Genomic DNA, 21,203 nt, shown 5'->3' on the forward strand with positions numbered 1-21,203 from the left:
CTCCAACTGGGAGGTTCCACCTCCAAGCTAAAAGTGTATGTAGGGTATTTAGAAATGAGCACCTGATACCAAGTCATATATTGTTGTTTCAAAATGTACTTTAGATGTTTCTTTTAAAAGTTTTTCAGTTTGACTGACTTTTAGTTGTCAGCCTGTAGCCATGATGATGAAGAATAATATTTGAAAATAAAGCAATCAATAGTGACCTATCTAAAAGCCTATATACCCTATATACATGTCTGTTGAGGGTTTTTGGTAGATGGTCAGTTAACACCTACTTCTCCTAAGTACAAGGTCATATAAGAACCAATAAGAAGTCAGAGAGTTTGAAGTCTAAGTATAATCTTTATTACCTATAATGTGTATTGAAGGTTTGATCTTAGATCAGTGGTCAAATTAATTTTCCAATATTGTACTTGCAAATGCAATAAAATTAGCAACCATCTGAAACTCGCTGGCACTAGTATAAAGGAAGAGTCACAGGTTGCAATTTACTGTACAACTGTGGATCAAACAAGACATCTCCCAGGATGCAGTTGTGTGTGCCTGTAACTCTAGTGACTTGGGAGATTGAGGCAGGAGGATGACAAATTCAAATCCAGACTCAACAACTTAGCAAGGTGCTAAGCAACTCTGAGATGCTATCTCTAAATAAAATGTAAAAAATGGCTGGGGATGTAGTTCAGTTGTAAAGCATTCTGGGTTCATTTCCTCATACAAAAAAGAAAAAAACATAAAGGACATTTCACTCTCAAGGGAATGTCTTTCTGGTTTTCTGAAGGATTCTTCCACTCTGCATCAGTGTGGCCCCTAAGTTAGCTCATCTTTCAAAAGCAAAGCTAATGTTGCACTTGTCCATTTGAGACAATGTTATCAGTTTTGCTCGCCCAGTTAACAAAGGGATACTCCACTTTGCCTAATAAAACTCCACTTAAGTTTGCATTTTGTGAATGCCTGGCAGAAATCAAGATTTATCCATTTCAAATTTGCTGCAGTTATATTGACACCCTGCCCCACAAACCATGGTTATTAAATGAGAGCACTTCATGTAAAACCATAGGACTGAGAACATGGAACACTAGCTAGGAAGGTATTGACAAGTGAAAGAATATTAACTTAGCCAGTGTTTATTGAGCACCTACAGTGAACTGGGCACAGTTCTTGGTACTAAGATGACTAGCAAATAGGACCTTTAATTTTAGGTTAACAATTATATTTTCATTGGGGAGACAGCACAGGGGCACAAGATAAGGTGTGATCATTGAAGCTGTGAAGACAGTAAAACAGGTTAAGGTGACAGGGTTGGTAGGAACTGGGCAGGGTTTTAGACCAAGTAGCCACAGAAAGCATCTCTGAGGAGACCTTTGAGCTGAGATGAGGACAACAGGAAAGATACTGAGGAGTTAAATCCCATTTGTTACTCTCGCCAGCACTTCACATTTTATTCTGACTGTGGTAGAAAATCATACAATGGATCAAAGTGGGACAATGGCCAGATGGGGCTGCCTTTCCCTGGCTTCTCAGTAGAAAAGTGGGAGCTAGCAGAGGATCTAGAGGGAAAGCAGGTGAACCAGGGAGAAGACGATTGCAGCAGTCACAAGAGAAGATGGTGGTTTAGATAGGGCTGGTAGTGAGAGAATGGACCAAGAGGAAAGGCTGCTTCTTTGACTCTGAGGGTCAAGAGGATAGACCAAGGGAAGGGTGGCCCTCTTCCTATAGTACTGAGGTCCCATGCATTTCAGGAAATATGTATTTTAAAACATGCTTGTCTCATATTCATATTTCTTAACACTGCTCTCAACAATTGCAGGTATCTTCAAAGATAAAGAATTGCAGAATTTCTCCAATAGCAGTAACTTTTGTTTTCCTGTGGTCCTAACTAGAGTTGGTTTTGTCATCCAAATAATGAATATGCTCCAATATCTTCAATCCTCAAAATACAAACACATGAATATTCATAAACATATAGAGACACAAAAATAGAGCCACTTCTGGCCCTAAATATTTCCTGAGTTAATTCATTTTCTCAGTGTCTTTATCATTCACATTTCCCCCAAAAGTAGTTTACACCCCTGGTTATCTCATTTGCATAAATGTCATTGACAACATCACCCACTCAGCTTCGTGCCTATCTCTGCAAGGCACATTGGGAGGATTCCAGTTCTTCTCCCTTGGCTGACTTCCTCACATATGCAGTATGTGGCTGGAGAAAACACAATGCCAGAAGTATGGAGAGACAACACAGATCACCTAAATTTTTCACAGGCAAAATCAACAGAAATTTTTAACTGCTGGCCTAGATGGGTTTCAGGAGACCCATAGATATAAAAACCCAGGGATACTAAGTCATTCATAGCAAATGGCATAGCATTTGCATGTAATGTTTGCATACCCTCCTGCATGTCCTAAACCATCAGAAAATTCCATAGAATAACTACCCAGTAGAACATAAACACTATGTAAAAAGTTAGGTAGTAATAACAAGAAAGTGTACTTATTTATATAGTACAGATGGAATTGTTTCTAAATGTTTTGCAGTTAAGATTGTTTGAATATGAGGATGCAGAATTGGCATATATGGAGGACAAGCTGCAATCTAAACCCCTGAGTGACATAAATATCTAAACATTTAAACTCAGCAAAATCAGGAGGGTGACCCGTCATAAAGAAAGTGGTGCTGACTTCTCTCACATCCCAGTGCTGGAGCTGAGTCCCATGGTTGCAGCCCCTGAGACATCTCCACAGTCTTGCTGCAGTTGAAATGTGTGATGAACCTAGGTGGACCCAGCGCATCCTTTCCTAGGGCCTGGTCTTCTGCATACCCAGAAAGATTTTGCAACTGGACAAGACTGGCAGTTTGTTGGGGTGGTAGGTAACATTCACCCAGAAACATCTGGTTTCTGTCACTATGTGCTGCCTGATCCTGTGCCCCTAATTTTGTGCTCTTGAGTTCCTGGATTGTGAATCATTCCTTTTTTTAAACTTGTACTATAAACTGCTTTGTTTGATTGTGGAAGGTTCTTCTTCATTTAACAGTGACTTTGGGATCTAAACTAAAATTATGTTAATTTAAGTATAATTACTGGTCAGTGATATATTCTTGATGTTTATAACCTATTTGCATGCTTAAGAAATTATTAATGTTTAAAATAAAACTTGTTGCTAGGTGATCTAACACTGAGCTATACCTCTGTTCCTAATGTTAACTTTTAAAACAGATTCTGTGCATTTCACCTAATATTGTTTTACAAATCCTCGGTACTTTCCAGATTCCTATGTTTTAAGAGCTTTAGTTATAGCACTTAAATAACAAAAGTGCAATAGTAACAACTTATAAGTTCATGAAACAAATAAGGAAGGAATGGAGATTACAAAGGCAGTCTTGAAGCAGAATCCATGATTAAATAAGCTTTAGTATTAATTGCATATAATAAGATCACCTGCTTGATGCTGTAATGTTTAAATGTTGTACAAAGGGGGTTTAGTAGACATTTAGATTAATAATTTACACAAAATCATCTTTGTTTTTACTTCATTCTGTTTCTTGTTGTTTCACTTCAGTTAATTTAATTTGGAATCACTTTGTAATTAGCTCCTCTCTTCAAATTGTATCTGCAACAATTCCTTTTCCTAGGTTAACTTTGCAAAGTTCCAATTAAATTACAAATAACAATTTTTAAATTGTGTTTTATTAAGAAATGTATTTTGCTGGTTATGTAATTTCATTTAAATAATTATAACTAATACATTCATGTAAAGTTATTTTGGATGTACTTGCTAATCATAAATTGTTCTATTTAAAGACATTTTATTGAGTAATGTCAGAAGAATTTAAATATTGCTTAAATCATGATAATGTGCAGAAATTTTGTAAATATTGTGCCAATATTAAATCAAGAAAAAATATGCTTCCAGGTAAAGTAAGAACAAGATACTTCAGAAATCTCCCAAAATTAAAAAAAGTGGTCAAGAAATAATAGATGAGTAAACATTTCCTAAACATGGGACCACACACAAACCTGTACCAGAAACACTAGACTATATCACCAAGATGTGGCTTGCACAATGCTAGCAATGCCTGGGAGACCATGGCTTCCAAGGTGTCTGCAGGACACTCCAACAATGCAGGTCTGAGTGGCAGCTCACATGGGTGCCTTTTCCTAAGACTATTGCTATAGTACCATGAAATTTCAAGCATAAGGAGCATGTCATGGATGGAAACAGCACTTACTGATTCTGTGTCTCCAAGCAGCCTGCAGAAGTTACACTTATTCCTCTGTGGTTTCTTCTCCTACCATTCAGGCTCAGGATGTTGCATCTTGGTGACTGATCTGCATGTCAGCAGTTTCCCTTATATACTTTGTTCTCATCAATGAATTAGTGTATGCTATTACCCCAAAATCACTTTAGCTCATCATACTGACACATTTTGCACATCACACCTCTAATCCAAGGTCAGTAAAATAGGTCCAACTCAAGATCTTGTCCATCACTGACACTGAGATCAGCCTCATGCTGCAAGAAGAACTTTCCTTTTGAAGACTGAGTGACAAATCATGAGCAAAGGAATAGCTTTCTCCCTTAATTCTCTTTTTTATTCATATTGATTGAAAAAAGAACAACAGAATCACTGATGGTCCTGAAAAAGGAAAAAGTTGGAAGAAAGGACATGATAGAATTTTAAAAATTCAAAAGGACAAATTTATATTTTGACATTTATTAGGGCATTTATTCTTTCACCCTCCCAGAAAAAAAAGACAATGGAAAATCCTCTGCCTGTGTGTACTAACAGTATGGCCCACCCCTGCCGGCCTCACAGACCTGGAGGAAGAGGAGTCAATTAACTGATAGTAGCCTCCTGGACATTAAAAAGGCAAGGTCAGCAGGCAACTATGCACTGTTGGTGTTCCATGAGTCATTCTTGTGAATATGAAAATGGGCCCTTGAGGTCCCAGTGTGGGGGACTCCTAACCTACTAATGTGGGGCTTAGTCTCATGAATGGTTAGATATTCTGAGTGTGGCTTTACACTAGGTATGCACTGTACTAACCAGAATCCTCAGGGGTATGTGGTGTGCATGTGGCATGCAGCTCCTGGGAGTTTTTCCATGAGGGCCACACAGGAGGAATAATTTACAATGCTAGAATCCTCAGGGCATTGTGGTGAGCATGTGGTATGGAGCTCCCAGGTGCCTCTGGATGAGGGCTGTAGAGGAAGAATGGGCTGCACTACACAGAATCTTAGGTGTGCCTTATGAGCACGTGAATTGCAGCTCCTGGAAGCCTTTGGCTGATGACTGAATAAGAAGGATGAATAACACTGCCCAGATTCCTTAGGGGTGTGTGGTGAACATGTGGCCTGCAGTCCTAGGAGTCTCTGCATGGGGCCTGCTGGAGAGATGGACTGCACTGCACAGAATCATCAGGGCCATGTGGTGAGCATGTGTCCTGCCCTCCCTGGAGTCTATAGGTGAGGCCTGCAAAGGATGGATGGTCTGCAATACCCAAAAACTTCAGGGTGGCTTATGAACATGAGGGTTGTTGGTATCGAGAGCATCTCAGTGAGGGCTACAGATAAAGTACAGGCTGCATTACCCAGAAACATATGGGATTGTGGGGGCATGTGGCCCATAGCTCCCTTGATCCTCTGTGTGAGGTTTTCCCAGGAAGGATGGGTTACACTGCCCACAATCCTAAGTGGTGCCTTATGACCATGTGGACTGCAGTTCCTAGAAGTCTCTACATGAGGACCCCACAGGAGGAATGGGCTACACTACACAGAATCCTTGTGGGTGTATGGTTAGCATGAGCCTTGCAGATTCCAGAAACCCTGGATTATGGCTCCAAAGGAAGAATTAACTGCACTTCCCAAAATCCTAAGTCTGCCAGGTAAGCATGTGACCTGCAGTTCCTAGGAAACTCTTGGTGAGGGCTGCCAAAAAGCTTTGGTTCCACTATCTAGAATCTTCAGGGGTATGTGGTGACCATGCGGTCTTCAGCTCCCAATAGTATTTGGGTGAGGTTTGCAAAGGAAGGATGGCCTGCAATAACCAGAATGTCCTGGGTCCCTGATGCACCTCTGTCCTGAAGTTCCCAGCATTCTCTAGGTGAGACTAGAAAGGATGGATGGGTTACATTGCTCAGAATCCTCAGGGGTGTGTGGTCTACAGCTACCTAGAACTGCTAGGTGAAGGCCTCAGGAAAAATGGGACACTACTGAGAATCCTCAGAGTTCCTGGTAAAACTGTGACCTGCAGCTCCCTGGAGCAGGAAAAATAAGCTACACTATATAACATCAGGTCTTTCTGGGGGTAAGGGACCTGCAGCTCTATGGATTTTCTGGGCTATGTTTGCCCAGGAAGGATGGTTTACACTGGCCACAATTCTCAGGGGTGCCTCATGAGCATGTGATCTGAGTTTGCAGGAACCTCTGCATGAGAGCAGCAGAGGAGAGATGGACCAACCTACCCAGAATTCTGAGGGGAGTGTAGTGAGCATGTGGCCTGCAGCAGAGATGGCTAGTCCATCTTATCGTGAAATATGGTTATATTTTAATTTTTTCCACCTCTTTCATAAGCTTTTTCATTACCTTCGTCTGTTCTGAAATATTCCTCACAGTGGAAGAGCCAGGAATGGGTTTAATTTTTTTCTCCATTGCACATTTAAGGTGTTTATAGTTTTTCAGTATCTTGGATCATATTTATGCCAACAGGTGGCCACCAGACAATTTCCTGTCCCTTCTGCCCTCGTGCTTTCCCTGCTCCATTCCTCCTTTCGTTCCTGCTTCCTTGCTTCAACCACCTACATCTACTCACCATCCACCATCAACAAGCTCTAATATAGGCACTGAGCAAATGTTTGTATAAGGCCTAGCAGCCTTAAAAGTTCATTTTCTGGAAAAAATGAGGCAGTTTTTTAAGTCCTTAGGTTTAGACCCTGGAAGGATGCTAGAGATGTTTAGTGAAACACAGGGTGTGGCAGGGCTGTGTTCCCAACTTGGGCTGTGGGGGGCAGTTTGCAAGGGAGAGGGTCCTTGGGTGCCGAGGACTGCCCATGCCCAGGACAGAACCCTAAATGTGGGGTGTGTGCCTGTTTTTACTTCAGATCAGACTCTGGGCCACCATCCCCTGTGTCAGAGTAGAACCTTCCTTGGTAGGCAGGCCACAGTGCCCCTTTCATCCCAGAAGAGCTTCCAGGTACACTCCAACTGGGGCATTCATCCTGTGGCTGTGTGGATCTCCAAAGTGTTCTACATCCCCTTCTTGCTATGTAGGACCTACTTCAGGTTCTGTGTTAGTTTCTTATTGTTAAGTCATGGTACCTCATTGCTCAGGACCCTTGAAGCAGAATGTGAATCACAACTGAAGCCCAGCTCCAGGGCTCTCCTCAGCCATACCTTCCTGATCCCAGAAAGAGGGCAACCTGGTGTTCTCCTGGGACCCAGTGATCCAGGTGGACCTTCCTACACTCCTTTTGATGGGCAAGGAACCCAGTGAATGCCTGAACTTACCTTGATTCACCCTCAGGATTTATAATCAGAGTGTGACCCAGACTTCTGAGACCCTTGCCTTGTCCCTGCCTCACCCTCCAACACCCACCCTCCATTCTTACTGTGGAGCCCCTGGAATTTCTCCATCATGCAGCAGGACCCTGGACTTCTCCCATGCTGTCCTCTGGAATACTCCTTTCCCCACTCTCCCCACTTTGCTTAGCCATCTTCTGAATGTCTTTAGGACACAACCCAGCTGATCAAGTGCAGGGAACACTGCCCTGAGTCTGCAGAGCATCCTCTCTTCTCTCTGCTTAGCATGCTGGATGACATTTGCCTGGTAGTCCTCCTTCTCCCCTGTTAGCTTGTGGCTCCTGAGGAACCCAAGGTCCTTGGTGTTGTAGGCTCCTAATTAATGGTAGAAGTTTCATAACTATTTGAGAAAGAACACCTTGGCAGGAATGGGAGAAAGAGACATGTCTCCACAGAGTGGAGGGAAGAAATAGGTTAGAGAATGTAATGAGCACAGGATGGAGAAGAGAAGAGGGGGACTTCTCTGCCTCTGTGTATCTATCTGTCTCTGTGTCTTTGTCTGATCCTCTGAGGGTTGACCCAGGTCATTCTTAAAGCTTCATGAACCTTCCCACTTACTGATCTCAATGTCCCTCAACACATTTCTTAAAGGGAGAGGTACATCTCTCCAGTCCCTGAAGTTCTTGGCAGTGCTCCAGGGAGCCCACACACTTCCCAGACAAATAGGGTATACGAAGCCACCTGCCACTCTATGAATGGTGGTGGTATGTGTGGGTAGAAGTGAGGAAGTTGGCCAGGCTGCTGCAGGATGATGCTGCAGGACTCAGGGGGTTCCCAGCCATTGGGCCTGTGACACCAGTCTCTCCACAGCATGGCTCTCACAGCTGGCCCTGCTGCATGGGTCCAACATTTTGGGTGCTGAATGTCAAAATGGGCCTTGAGGGCTATGTTCTGTTACATCAGAGCTTGGCTCCCACTGTGGCCCTGACCTGTCCCTGCAACCTCCCTCTTCTTGTTCAGATGCTGGATGCTGTCTGCTCTCACCCACTTGCTGGTGCATAAGCTAAGCCACTTCCTGACTCAGCAGGAGGGTGAGGCAGGGCAGGAGTTTAGAGAGCAACTTCATGTGAGCTGCTACCCTGTCTCCTTGCCACACTGAACTTAACACCCTGAGATAGTGCCAGTCGACCTGCAGAGATTTGATAGGCATGTCACCCCTGCCAATGGGCATGCTGGCAGCATGCACACACCCCTGAGTACATCTGTGTCAGCTTACTCACCCCTTCTCTTCATGCCTGTCTTCATTCACTCCTCTGGAAAGTCTTTCTTGTCCCTCTATTAAAGGGGAACCCCCAGGCCAAGGCAACCCATCTCCCCTTATCATGTGTGATTTTCCTCATCATATGCTCCACCTAAATCAGGATTCCTTCTCTGTGGGTCTCTCTGTTTTCCTATTCTGTTCCAAGAATATGAACTCCAGGAGAGCAGGAACTCTGTCATTCATTGCCTGACCCAAAGCCAAGGAGAAACCTGGCTTGTAGCAGGAGCTGAGTACAGTATGCATGTATGAGCAGTCACTAAGGAACTTCCAGCTCTGATGTAGATTCATAAGGAAGAACCTTGTATGAACTAGAGAGCTTTTGCTGCTGGATCTCTCCCCTTCCAAGGGGTCGTCTGATTTTATTGCAGTGGGTGGGAATTTCAGTAGACCTCCTGACCCAGCAGTTACTGCAGACATGATATGTCCCATAACCAGGTCCCTGTGAGCATGCTGGAGATCCTCTGCAGAGCTTGATTGAAGGACGGGCTCACTGTGGGTGACCACAGGAACCAGGATGTGAACCCACAACTGAAGTCAAAGGTAATGCTGAGGAGTGAGATGCCTTCCATGTGTCGTACCTGAAATTCCACTGCTTATGAAAGTACTACTGCTGACACATGTAAGCCACTTAGCAATACGGCATGAGCTATGAAACCGAGAGAAGGAACTGTCCTCCAGCAGCAAGACTTGACAGCGGAAATCATTGAATTTGCTCAGATTCAATGGAAATCTCCCTTTTCTTTTTTTTTAGATGAATTTTATTTCAGGACAGCTTCTGTTACATAAGGAATTACTCCATAAGAAATTTTTAACAAAATAATGAACTCAGAAATTTGAAATACCTTTTAAAGATGTACTTATTTCCAAATCAAATTGCAACCTAAGGTTACAAAATAGTCTAGATTGCATCCACTTTTTTCCTGTACTACAAAGAGTGTGTATGTTAAACTCATTATTCTAGAAATAACACCTAGGACCTTTACCTCATTGGGGTTACTTTAAATGAGTTGTTTTCAAATTATCCTTTACAGAAAAAGTAGCTATTTTAAAGGACTGTAATTTTTTCTCACTATACTTCAGTTATGTTTTGAGTCAGGGGTGGGTATGGCTATATCCAATAGCAAACAAAAATAATATTTCCATTTACCCTGCAGATTCCATTTATTTCTGCAGATTTCTAAAATAATTTTCCTAATGTTTTTATCCCACTGATCATGCACTTAGCTAAATGTACATTCTTGCAGTTTTAATACTGACCTTTAAAAAAATCTAAGCACCTAAGATATTCCATTTTTAAAACAAAGTTAAACTAATTATGACTAATTTAGACACAAATATATGGTTTTACTTGAGCAAATTACTGACTGTATTTCCTGAAAACTACATTTGTAAACCAATGTCAAAAAAATGGGGGACACTACTATTTAAACTCCATGAGCAAAGCACTTAATTCTTGAAGATGGTAGTCATGAACTCTAAATTATTACAAGTGTGTTTTACCTCTTGACTAAACTCTAAGGAGTACAAACCAAACACATTCTCAACTGTTAAGTCAGCATGAATCAATGCAAAATAATAACAAACCCTGTAGATAATGGAATAAGTCTGCTTTTCCAAGTGAACTGCCAAATGCAGCCAGCACCACTCACTCATCCTCCTTGATGGCTGGAGTGACCATGAATCTGCTGGACTCTGAGGTAGACTCACATTCGAGAACCTCCTTTGTACTCTCATTACTAATAGGAGAGCTGCTGGAGAGGGAAAACAAGCCAGAATCTTGACTGCTGGTTGGTGAGAATATGCTTGATTTGGCTTCCGAGTAGGAAGGGCCATCCTCCAAGGTGAAGATCTGCGACACACTCTGGCCCAGATAGGAAGGAGGCCCATAGTAAGAATGCATCCGGTACTGGGAATTCACTGCATGGCGGTTCTCCAAGTTTTTCATCTGCCACTTGTTTCCTGTTTGACCAGACACATAATGTGTTGGAAGGGCCCCAAACACTGTTCTTCACAGGGGATCCCTCAAGGGGACCTCCCACATTCCCAGAAGAGGCATCAGCAGCTAATGCCATGGAGTACTGAGGATAGTTGTACAGATTGTTGTAGTAAGGGAACAAAGATGGCTGATAAAGTTGCTGTAGTAGGTTGAGTCTGAAACCAGGTCAGGTGCGTTCTCCACGTGCCCTCTGGTGGTGACAGCAGGGATGTCTTGAATGACCATGCGTCCCTCTGAGGCCACCGTTGTGGGTGTTCTGGCTGCTGGCAGCTGTGAAGAGCTGCTACTCTCATTCATGAGGCACTGGTTTCCACCATTGTTCTCTCTCTTGAAAAGCAGCTCATCTTGACTGCAGCGGGATGGGGTGGCTGATGCCCAGTTCTTCCTTCACCTGCTGCCTTCTAACAGCCATCTGCTCAGCCATCACATGCTGTCTCTTGGTGATAAAGTTGCAATTTTTGCACTGGCAAACCTGAAACATGTAGAAGCATTTGTGGCTCTTCAGAAGTGAGGCATAGCCATGGTTCCTGCACTGAGAGCACTTGGGCAGCCACAGAGACTTCTTGCTGGAGGTGCCCAGGTCCGATGCTCTGGAGTCAGAGCTGGAGCCACCACTAATACTACCCCCAGCACGGGAAGCCAAATTCTCCCTTTTCAGTGACCATCTAGTGAGAGATGAAGGACTCAGAAGGCATGGTCATTCTGTACAGAACTTCCCATTGGTGGTGGCCTGGTGTGACCAAGAAAAACCTGACTGCTAGTCAGTCCTGTGTGGCAGTGTCTCTCTGCCACCCAGATGATGCTAAATCCTTACATCATGTGCATGTTGGTCATGATCACCGAGGCCTCTCATTCTCATCTTCTGAAAACTTACCCTCAAAGTCATATGTGCCCTTTGACTTGCTCTAGATGATACATGTGAATGTCATGATGTATTGCTTCTGGGGAGAACACTTCAGAGCTGGTGTGTGGTTCTCCAACATTCTTTTCCCTGTCACTGTGAACCTGAAACCTGATGCTGCATTGGTGATGGAAATTCTGCAGCTTGATTCTCAGGGTCAACTATCAACCAATCCCACTTGTAGTCCCTCCTACAACATCTGATGTGTGGGAAAAATGAAGCCTTGGTTTGTTCATGGAGAGCTGGGGAGTGTTTGTTACAGCAGCAACCTAACCTCTCCTGATGATCATACAGGCAATATTCTACATATGATAACAGAGTAGATGCCTTCCCATCTGTTAACTCAAGTGATCACCCCTGCCAACAGGGAGCCTAATTTCACAGGTGAGTAAAAGTCCAGCAAGGCCAGGATCCAACACTCATATGCAAAAACTGACTGCATGCCCACCTGCCTGCTTCCAAACTAGATTTCTTTCCATGAGATTGTCATCTCCTACCCTGGAAGAAATTTGACTTCTCTGTTTCTCCAGAGCCTGTGGGGGGCCCTCAGCCTTGTTCACAAATGGTGGGCTACAGTATTGTGGGCCTATCATCCAATTATAAAACCAGAGTGATGAACACTTTTCTCCCATGCAAAGCAGGTTAGAGAGCAGCCATCAATGGGTACACAAGAGAGTTCAGCACTTGTGGTCTGGTGAGGATGGAAGCCCAGGGAGGTTGGGGTGGGTGGGGCAACCTTGTCCCAAAAGACTGACAGTCATTGGGGGTAATGTAAGATTGGAGAGGCACCTGGAAGGCTTGGGATCCAGACCTGGCTCCATTGGCCTTGGTGAGTCACCTTCCTGGCCCTCTTCCCAGTTGTGGAATAAATCTTTTGAGCTCCAGTGCTATTGTGCATTAGCATCACCTGGGGAACTTTACAAAGACAAATATCCACCTGCCTTAAGAGATCCTCATTCAGTGAATTGGGGCAGCACATAGCTTGTGGAAGGAGGGTACAAGTTGACTCACAGACCACAGGGTATTTAACTCTGGAATACTGTTCTCTGTATCAGTCGTGGGTCATATCCCATGGATGATCTGCTCCTCTCAAGGGGATGTGGCCATTCCCAGCCCAGACATCTCTCTGGAGAAACATGTCTGAGGTCTCTGCAAGGACCATGTAGCCACTCATGACTGTGAGGCCACACAAGCTCCAGTGCACTGGAACCCCAAGACCATCATGCCTACCTCCCTAGCAATGCCCCTGCAAATGGGCCACCTCTCTGGTGTGAGGAGCTGAAGGCACTGGAAGGCTATGAGAAGAAGGAATCCCAGTTACAGCACAGGAGGCTCTGTAGCCAGGAGTGCCATGGAGAGAGGTGTAGGTCATTTCCCACAGGCATACTTGGCAGCAGTCACTGAGTCAATGGTGTGAGCAAAGGCCCACCACTCAGGCTGGATTGGAACACCATCCAGTGAACTTGTGATACTTGCCTGTAGCCTTGGGAACTTTCACGATAAGCGGAATCAATGACCTTTTCATTGGTTGATGCAGAAGGAGCCTCCCCTCACGTAAGCAGCTGCATCGTCTATGTAACCAAAAGCTTTGTGCACAATAAGTAGATTTTGCTTCACCTCCACCTTGAGTGAGTCCCTGGTGTCTGTGTGTAGGTGACAGTGTTGCCCTCAGCCCTCCAAGGAAGAAACCCCATTCAATAGAAGGCTCCTCCTGCTCCTGCCTTGGACCTCACTCTTCCCGAGTGCCACCCTCACTTTCTGGAAAATTTGGAATGTCCAGCCTGCTCCAAGTGTTCACATCTGGCTCCAGGTCTTGCACCAGGACCTCACTTCAGCTGTAAGTTAGGATTGCGGAAAAACTCCAGCAATGCCATGGAATCCACAGAGAGGCCAACTTTCTGACAGCCTCTTTTCAGAACTCAAGGTGACCATTTGGCTGGTGTGTGGTTGCTGGTTCCACCAGGCCCTCAGCTGAGACTCCCCAAAGGGCATAGTTGTGGCTGCTTCAGATGGAGAGCACATTCCAGTTCCCACAGTCCAGTGGAATTATGTAGCAAATTAGTCACTAATGAAAGCAGTCAAACCTAAAGCCTCTCCTCATTGTCACTGGGCTGCTTCACAGTGCAGTGTGACAGCCTAATCTTGGTCCTGCTCCTCTGTGGGGTTCCTGAACTACCCAGGGAACACTCAGGGTGGCAGGAAGAAGGGTTGTTCTCTGCAGGGCCTGGGGGCCTCAGCAGGTTCCTGACTGCCTTCGCTCTTCTTGGTGGCATGATAGATTCATGGAGCTCCCATCTGCTCTATACTATGCACTGCCAGAGATTTTCAGGTTTTGCCTGGTATCCTGGCCTCCCAAGCCTCACCTGCATCTTTACCATGATCTCTGGGTTGGAATTTGGGAAGCATCAAAGCTGGGTTCCCAAAATGGTTGTATGTTCTGCCTATAATGGAACAAAAGCCTGCCCTCATGTCTCACTTAAGTTTCTACATCTTTCTACTTTCAAATATTATTTGATGAAACTCATTAGAAGTGAAGCCATTGTCCATCAATCAAGATGAGGAAGGAGGTCAAGGGGCAGTTGTGGAAGAAGCTGGGTGAAAGTGAGGAACAGGAAGGAGTTGTACCAGGGTACCAATGATTCCTGCACACTACTGGAGAACTGGGCTTAAGCCCCTGACATGACAGCTCTTGCTAACACAGGAAGCGGGGTACCTACAAACCCCTGCCTGCAAGAGAAAAAGTCAGAAGAAAAAGCAATAACCTCCTAGCCCTGAAAGATCATTTTAACAATCTTTCTATAAAGGTTGCTGAACAATAAAATATTAACTCCAGAAGTTGTTTTACCCACATGGCCCTGCCTAGCAAGAAGAATGAAAAAATGACAAGTTATCATTTAGGGTGATATTTCTATGGAACCTGGAGTGATACCTTTGAATTGCAGTGTGCAGTGATTGGCCACATCATCATTAATACAGATACTTAGTTACAACTTGCATAGGGCTGAAATGACTTTGTGGGGTCAGACCAAGGATGGTGGCAAGGGTCCAAACTGCACAGAGTCCAGGAGCTGGGACCTGAGAGGGTGGGGTATGGGAGGTGGGAGCTAGTACAGCCCAGGGTAGGTCTATTGACCTTGGTGTGAGGGGCAGTGTTAGTCCCTCACATCCATCTCCTGAGTAATTCCAAGAATGGAGTCATGTGGCACATGAAGATTGAAGCCCACCTGCCACCTGGTTGTTTCACCTGTCCTGGACAGACCCAGGAAAGGAAGGATCAGCTGTGATGTCCCTGTTGCTGCAGCAAATATACATGGAAGAAGGAGAACTGTCTACCCAGTCTACACAGTCCAACCTGCTCCATACTCTGAAATTCTCTGCTTCCACAACCCCAGGCTGCTCTGCTATCTGCCCAGGTGAGTATCTCTGGGGTGCAAATGCACACACACTCCCCATGGTCCCCACAGCATACCTGTTGCCTTACAGAAAGACCAAAGCCCTGAGAAAGACAAGTATAAGGACCCCAAGACAGAGTTTGTCTGTCTCCAGGCAGCTTGTGTCTGCGTCTTGGACCATACCTGGGCACTTTCCAGCTTTTACATCTCTTTGAGGAAATTGCAACATGATGGATCTCATCTCAGGTCAAATTTCAAAACACATTTTTTGCACATAAATTAACACCCTCCTTTTGTCCCCTGACTTAATGCTAAACACGGTGTTCATTTCCATTGAACACATGTCCCCCAGTAGGAGATTTCCCCTTCCAGATCATTCCTCATGAAGGAATTATTAACTTCAGGCATTTGACAATGCAATTTTGAAAGCAGAACTACAAATCACTTTTGAAACACATCTGACATTTCTGTTTGAATTCTGTTTTACTTATTTCCAGCATTTTCCCTTCTTTCTTCAACAGAGCAATACTTTGTACTCTAGGGATGCACTCCTGCACTTCTGGCTGTTTCTGATTAGTGAACATCTAGAAGCATTTCAAGACAGAAGTACAGCATTATGTTCCCACCACCAAAACTTGAGAGGCAGAATTCCTGGTTAAAAAATGTTAAGTCAAGTGTTGAAAGAAAACTTGCTTTAGAACTCCTGTTTGCACTCACTTATGATTGTCAAAAATTGTGGTTTAACTCCAAATCATTTCATATTATATTTAGACCCCAGGGATTAAATTGCTTGGAAAGTTTGAGAAGAAGTGGTTCAGACACAGGGACAGGCCTGTGAGTAGGTGAATACAGCAACCTGTCTCACCTTCCCTTCCCCTCCAACTGCTCCTCTGGATGGCCTGGTCCTGTTGCATCAGGATCACTTCCCGCTGGAGAGATTTTTTCTGTTCCCTCCTTATTGTCAAACCCAAAGTCACCTCCCAGATTACTCCTTCTATGCCCTGTGCACTCCTGGACTCTTCTCCTCTTACCTCACTGCTGCTGTCCCTGTTCTGGGATTCAAAGCCTCAGAGTTCCATCCTGATCCAGGAGTGACCCAGGTACTGTCTCATCCTCTCCTCTATGCACCCTGAGGGGTTTCAGAACTCACAAGATGATCAAAGGGCACAGTGCTGGAATTACTGACACTGGATGAGGGGTGGCCAGACTGGTGTCTCTATCTCGGCTGTGACTGAATTTTTTTGTAAGTGAAATGTGACACACATATGAACCATCTGTCTGTGGTAGACTTAACATCTAGATGATGCTCACAACTCACACAGTCCAATAACCCACCCCTGTATCTGACCACCCTGCAGTCCTGTGCACCCTGGAAAAGAAGGCAGTGTGTCTCTAGGTGTTCACACTCAGCATTCAATCCTGGGATCTCACATCAACCCATCTGTAAAACCACCACATCTTGCCATGACTTTACTTCTCTCCAGCCAGTTGGGGTTCTGGGACACACTTTGCCATCATGCATCCCATCCACACCACCCTCAGGACAACAGCACTGTGAGGAAAGAGCCCAGATTCTCCTGCCCAATGCCCACATTCCCCACTCTCTTTCATCCCCCTGGAGGACCATGATGGAAGGGTCAGCAAACCCAACTGCTGCCTATTTCTACCTGTGCCCAGGGTTGCCACACACTCTGCTCCTGAAGATGGTTTCCATGGGTTCCAGGGCACCAAGTAACCCTCAACCCCTGACCTATGACCTTGATCTTCTGCTCCTGTGCTCAGCTGCTCCGTCCTGTTCAGGAATCTTCCAAGCCTTGTATAGGTCTGCACCACACACCATTCTAAATAGCTACTTGTCCCACAAAAAAGACCCAACATCTCCTGATCCTCTCTTGAAGCTGTTCTTGCAAAGTCTGTATACTGTTCACTGCCCATGGCCCAAGCCCAGCACCAGGGAAGATGGGCTCTCAACACCCAGCATCTCCTATCACCAGAGGCAGAAGTCAAATCACCTCTTGCACACACACTGAGAAGTCTACATGAATTGGTCCCTGTTCTCTGACTGCTGAGCCAGGCCCTGGCAGGCAGTGAGCATCTAGAGAACCTACTAGCATCTGAGACCTGAGCCCATGAACTTCTGGACTTCTGAGGAACTGTCTCCTGCTTCCACTAGCTGGTGGGAATCACACAAGAAAATATCTCTGGTCTAAAAAAGCATCCTCCACTTCTTCCTGCAACATGAAGTCCTGGTAATCAGCAACATTGGAGTGAGACATGCATTGCACCCCCAAGCAACAGTGACCCTGGGATGAAGAACAGAGGCTTTGAGCTATGTGTGGCTAGAACCTTGTGCACATCTCTCATGTGAACCCTCACCAGCCGACTGTACCTTTATGTAACTCATGCATAAATGGTGATGAAGGTAGGGAACACTCATTATAATAGCATATATTTACTGCTGATCACATTGATGAGATGCCATTGCAAATATTTGGCACCTGCCCTGTGCCAGATGCCCTTCTGAAGACATCACACACTGCTTTATTCTACTCCTTGGGATACATTCATTCATCTTACTCTGAGAGCCCACCTGGGGCCTGGATGTGGGACACAGGTGCAGCAGCCCCCACTAGCACCCATATCTACTCTCCCTGTTCATAGGTTCTGTCATCTTGAGAGGATCAGGAGGCAGATGGGAGGAGATGGGCAGGCATCCACTGCTGGCATAGCCTCAACATCCCAGCACTGAGGTGATAGGGGGTGATATTTGGGGCCCAGCTTACAACCAGCAAGAAACACTGATGCCATACTGCTGATGGTATACTTGCTTTGACCTCCTGCTTCAACCACCAGCCCCACTAGGTCCCTGTAGCACACAACCCCTCAGCTCACCCGATGGAACCAGCAAAGGAACTTGGTGTGTGCCACCCAACCAGGGTCAGCTTTGCATCATTGAGACCAGGGTGTCCTGCACACACCCAGAGTGAAATGCCTGAGGTGAGCACACATCTAGACAACTAGCATCCCACCCCTGCAAGTAACCAATAAAAGAGATCCTGATGTTCATCCATGAGGTAACCTGATGTCTTCCAGTGGGAGCTATCTCCCTTCCAAAATGGAAGCCCCCAAAAGCCTCACCTGACCCAATTTCACTTCTATCACCAATGGATCCTAAGATCCTATCCACCCAGCTGCATCAAGTTAACCAGGACATAGGTGGCAAGTTTGAGGGGACTGATTTCAGTTTGGGGACTCAGGGCTCACCTCCATAGTGGAGTACCTGAAGCACCATCTCCATTTTTCTTCCACAGAAATAGATGATTATGCCTTGGCCTGTCTCCACAGCCTACCTCAGGCCATACTCATGGAGAAGTTCTGCCCAGAAGAAAGGTGAAGGCCTCTCCTTAGGTTGACTGTTGCTTGCAGTGTGGATTAGCTCAGTATAGAACTCATTTTAGAAAACAAGTCTGAGATTTATTTGATGCAACGTCAAAAGAACATCAACCAAAACTGACAAATGTGTTCATATCTAATTAAAATCCTCTGAACATCCAAGAAAATAATCAAGAGAGTGAAGAGACAACCTCCAAAGGAGAGAAGGTATTTGTAAACTATGCATTATGCCCAGAATCTCTAAGGAATTCAAATATTTCCAAAAGAAAACAACAAACGAACAAACATAGCACACTAAACAATGGACCAATATTCTACGTAGACATTTTTCAAAGAAGACCCATGAGTTAAGCCACAGCAGGGTCCTGGTGGGAGGCAACCTAGATGCCAACCTATGGGACCTAATCAGGTTGACCTGCATCCTGCCCTGGCCCTAGTCACTCTGGCACACTCAAACTGTGAATAATCAAGGTCTAGACAGGTCTGGGTCCCAAAAAAGCAAAGGAAAAAAAATTTTGAGAAAAGAAACAGAAGGCCTGGGCTGGGGTTGTGGCTCAGTGGTAGAGCACTCACCTAGCATGCATGAGGACCTAAGTTTGAGACTCAGTACCTTATAAAAAAAATAAAGAAAGAGAAGGCTGGGACCAAGGCCAACCCCCTTGGGGAGAAGTCTCCAATGACTTCTGGGGCAAAGAATCCAGTGGCAACCTAAGAGGAAGAGGCTTATGCTGGGATGGCAGAGCCAGACACTCTTTGCCCTGGAGGCCCAGCAACAGTTCTACAGGAAAAGACTCAGAAGGCCAGGGACCAGGGCAGCCCTAAGAAGATTTCCACTGCTCTCCTGGATAAAAGGCAATGGAGAAAGCAGGAGCTGGACCAAATGGGTCCTGGTTGGACAGAGGAGGTAACAAAGACAGAGGAGGCAGTCAGGTTTCCCTGTAGGTGGCCTGCATGGAGACACGGAAGCTGGTGCTCATCTTCATTAAGGTGGAGGTGTGTGAGGCAGCACTGGCCAGCAAGGCCCAGTGCAGGAAAAAGAAGCAGCAGAAGATGAAGGGAACCTCACAATGGGGACCCTCCAGAACTGCCTGCAGGTGCTGGAGTCCCAGCAGTCACAGCAAGGTCAACTGGAAAAGCTGCATGGGGAGCAGGATGCAGGGCAGGTCCAAGATTTGGAGACTAAGATGAAATGAACCACATGGCTGAGCAAGATGTACTGTGTGATGATCTGCAGCAATGCATGCCTGCAGCTGGAGGCTCTGAAACACAAGGGAAGCCCTGGGTTCAGGCACAACAGTGGGAGAAGTGCTCAACCACAGGGGGGAGAATGCAGCAGACTCAGTAAAAGCAGCACCAGAACCTGCACAAGAACAAGGCAACTGAGGGGGAGTGCTGCCTTCACAAGATCTGGAGGAAGGGCTGTATGGCTGCAGGTAGTGGGGTGGTCAGTTTTTCATGAGAAGCTACATGCTGCACCTAGGTCCTGCACCAGCTCCCCTGCAGGACACCTCCTCATCCTGACTGGTGTCTCTGAGAGGCTCGAGGTTCCCCTAGTGATGTGTGAGGCTGGGCACACCCCCAAGGAAGCCAGACAGTCCTAGCCTCCCCAGTCTTCTCCATGAGTGCATACCATGTGCCCAAGAAAATGGTGTTTCAGTGTGGTCACTGAACAGGCCACACCCTCAGACTCTGGGGAGGGCTGAACCAGATGGGCATCAGGGTACCATGAGAGCTTCCCTGGTGTGCATGGTCATCATATGTAGACTGGAGAGGAAGGGGTAGGGATTGTGGCATGAGGCACTCTCATGGGCACTCCTGCTTCTTCTGGGTTCCCAGGGGCCAAAGACAGAAAGAAAAGTGCCCTGGCCAACTGCCTCATCAGTTCAAAACTCAGCAGGAAGGGATTCAGTCCAAAGGATCTTATTGTCTCCCACAACTAGGGCGAATGCAAGACAGGCAGGAATGACTCCTCCAGGGTGCAACAGCAGGCCTCTTGGCGTTCCCTGCCTCTGCCCTTTTTAAGTCTTTTTTCCCTGTTCCCCAGAATTCCCTGAACAATTCCTCAAAGGTCAAGCCCCAAAGAGAGAAAGGGAGCCATACCTCCCCAGGCCCATGGGTATGACTCTGTTTGCAGGGATAACAAGGTATTTGTGAGCTGGAGGCTGTGGTGCAGTGATAAGTGTGTCTTGGCACTCTCCTGGATGCTCTTTGCCAGGCCCATAGTAGTGACTCAGGGTGCAAGGCCATCCATCTCTGATCATTTGCTGGCTCAAGGTGGGATATGAGGGAGATTTAGAACTGCATGTGCAGCCAGGGCAGGAAGGCAAAGGAAGGCAGGGGCAGATTCAGGTCCAGACAGCAAGAGTAAAGATTGTTCTGTTGAGAGCAGGGTGGTATCTGTGCTGCTAACTGTCTCAAGGACAAACAGGACTGCTGGGCCCCTGTGCTTACCAAGGTTGTTAAGAGATATTTGTCCGAGGAATGTGCAGATGCCTGGAGACCTTATCCGTCAAGGACGAGAGCAGGGCCTAGCCCCGACTCAGCTCCTGAATAGTTCACCCCTTCCCTCCTCCCTTCTTCCTCTAGGACCGTCCAGTTCTGGCCGGACCCAATGAAAATCAAATAGATTGACCGGACCCAACCAGGGGAGGTTTAGCTGTTCGAATGTTAGCCAATTAG

The 21,203-nt window shown here is 45.7% G+C and overlaps 1 pseudogene; it reads right to left on the reverse strand.

Annotated features, from left to right (window-relative positions):
* Positions 1-10,487: 10,487 nt before the first annotated feature.
* On the reverse strand, positions 10,488-11,672 carry LOC124973070 (doublesex- and mab-3-related transcription factor 1-like; annotated as a pseudogene).
* Positions 11,673-21,203: the final 9,531 nt, after the last annotated feature.

Source organism: Sciurus carolinensis (assembly GCF_902686445.1).
Source record: "Sciurus carolinensis chromosome 14 unlocalized genomic scaffold, mSciCar1.2 SUPER_4_x, whole genome shotgun sequence".
Classification (NCBI taxonomy): domain Eukaryota; kingdom Metazoa; phylum Chordata; class Mammalia; order Rodentia; family Sciuridae; genus Sciurus; species Sciurus carolinensis.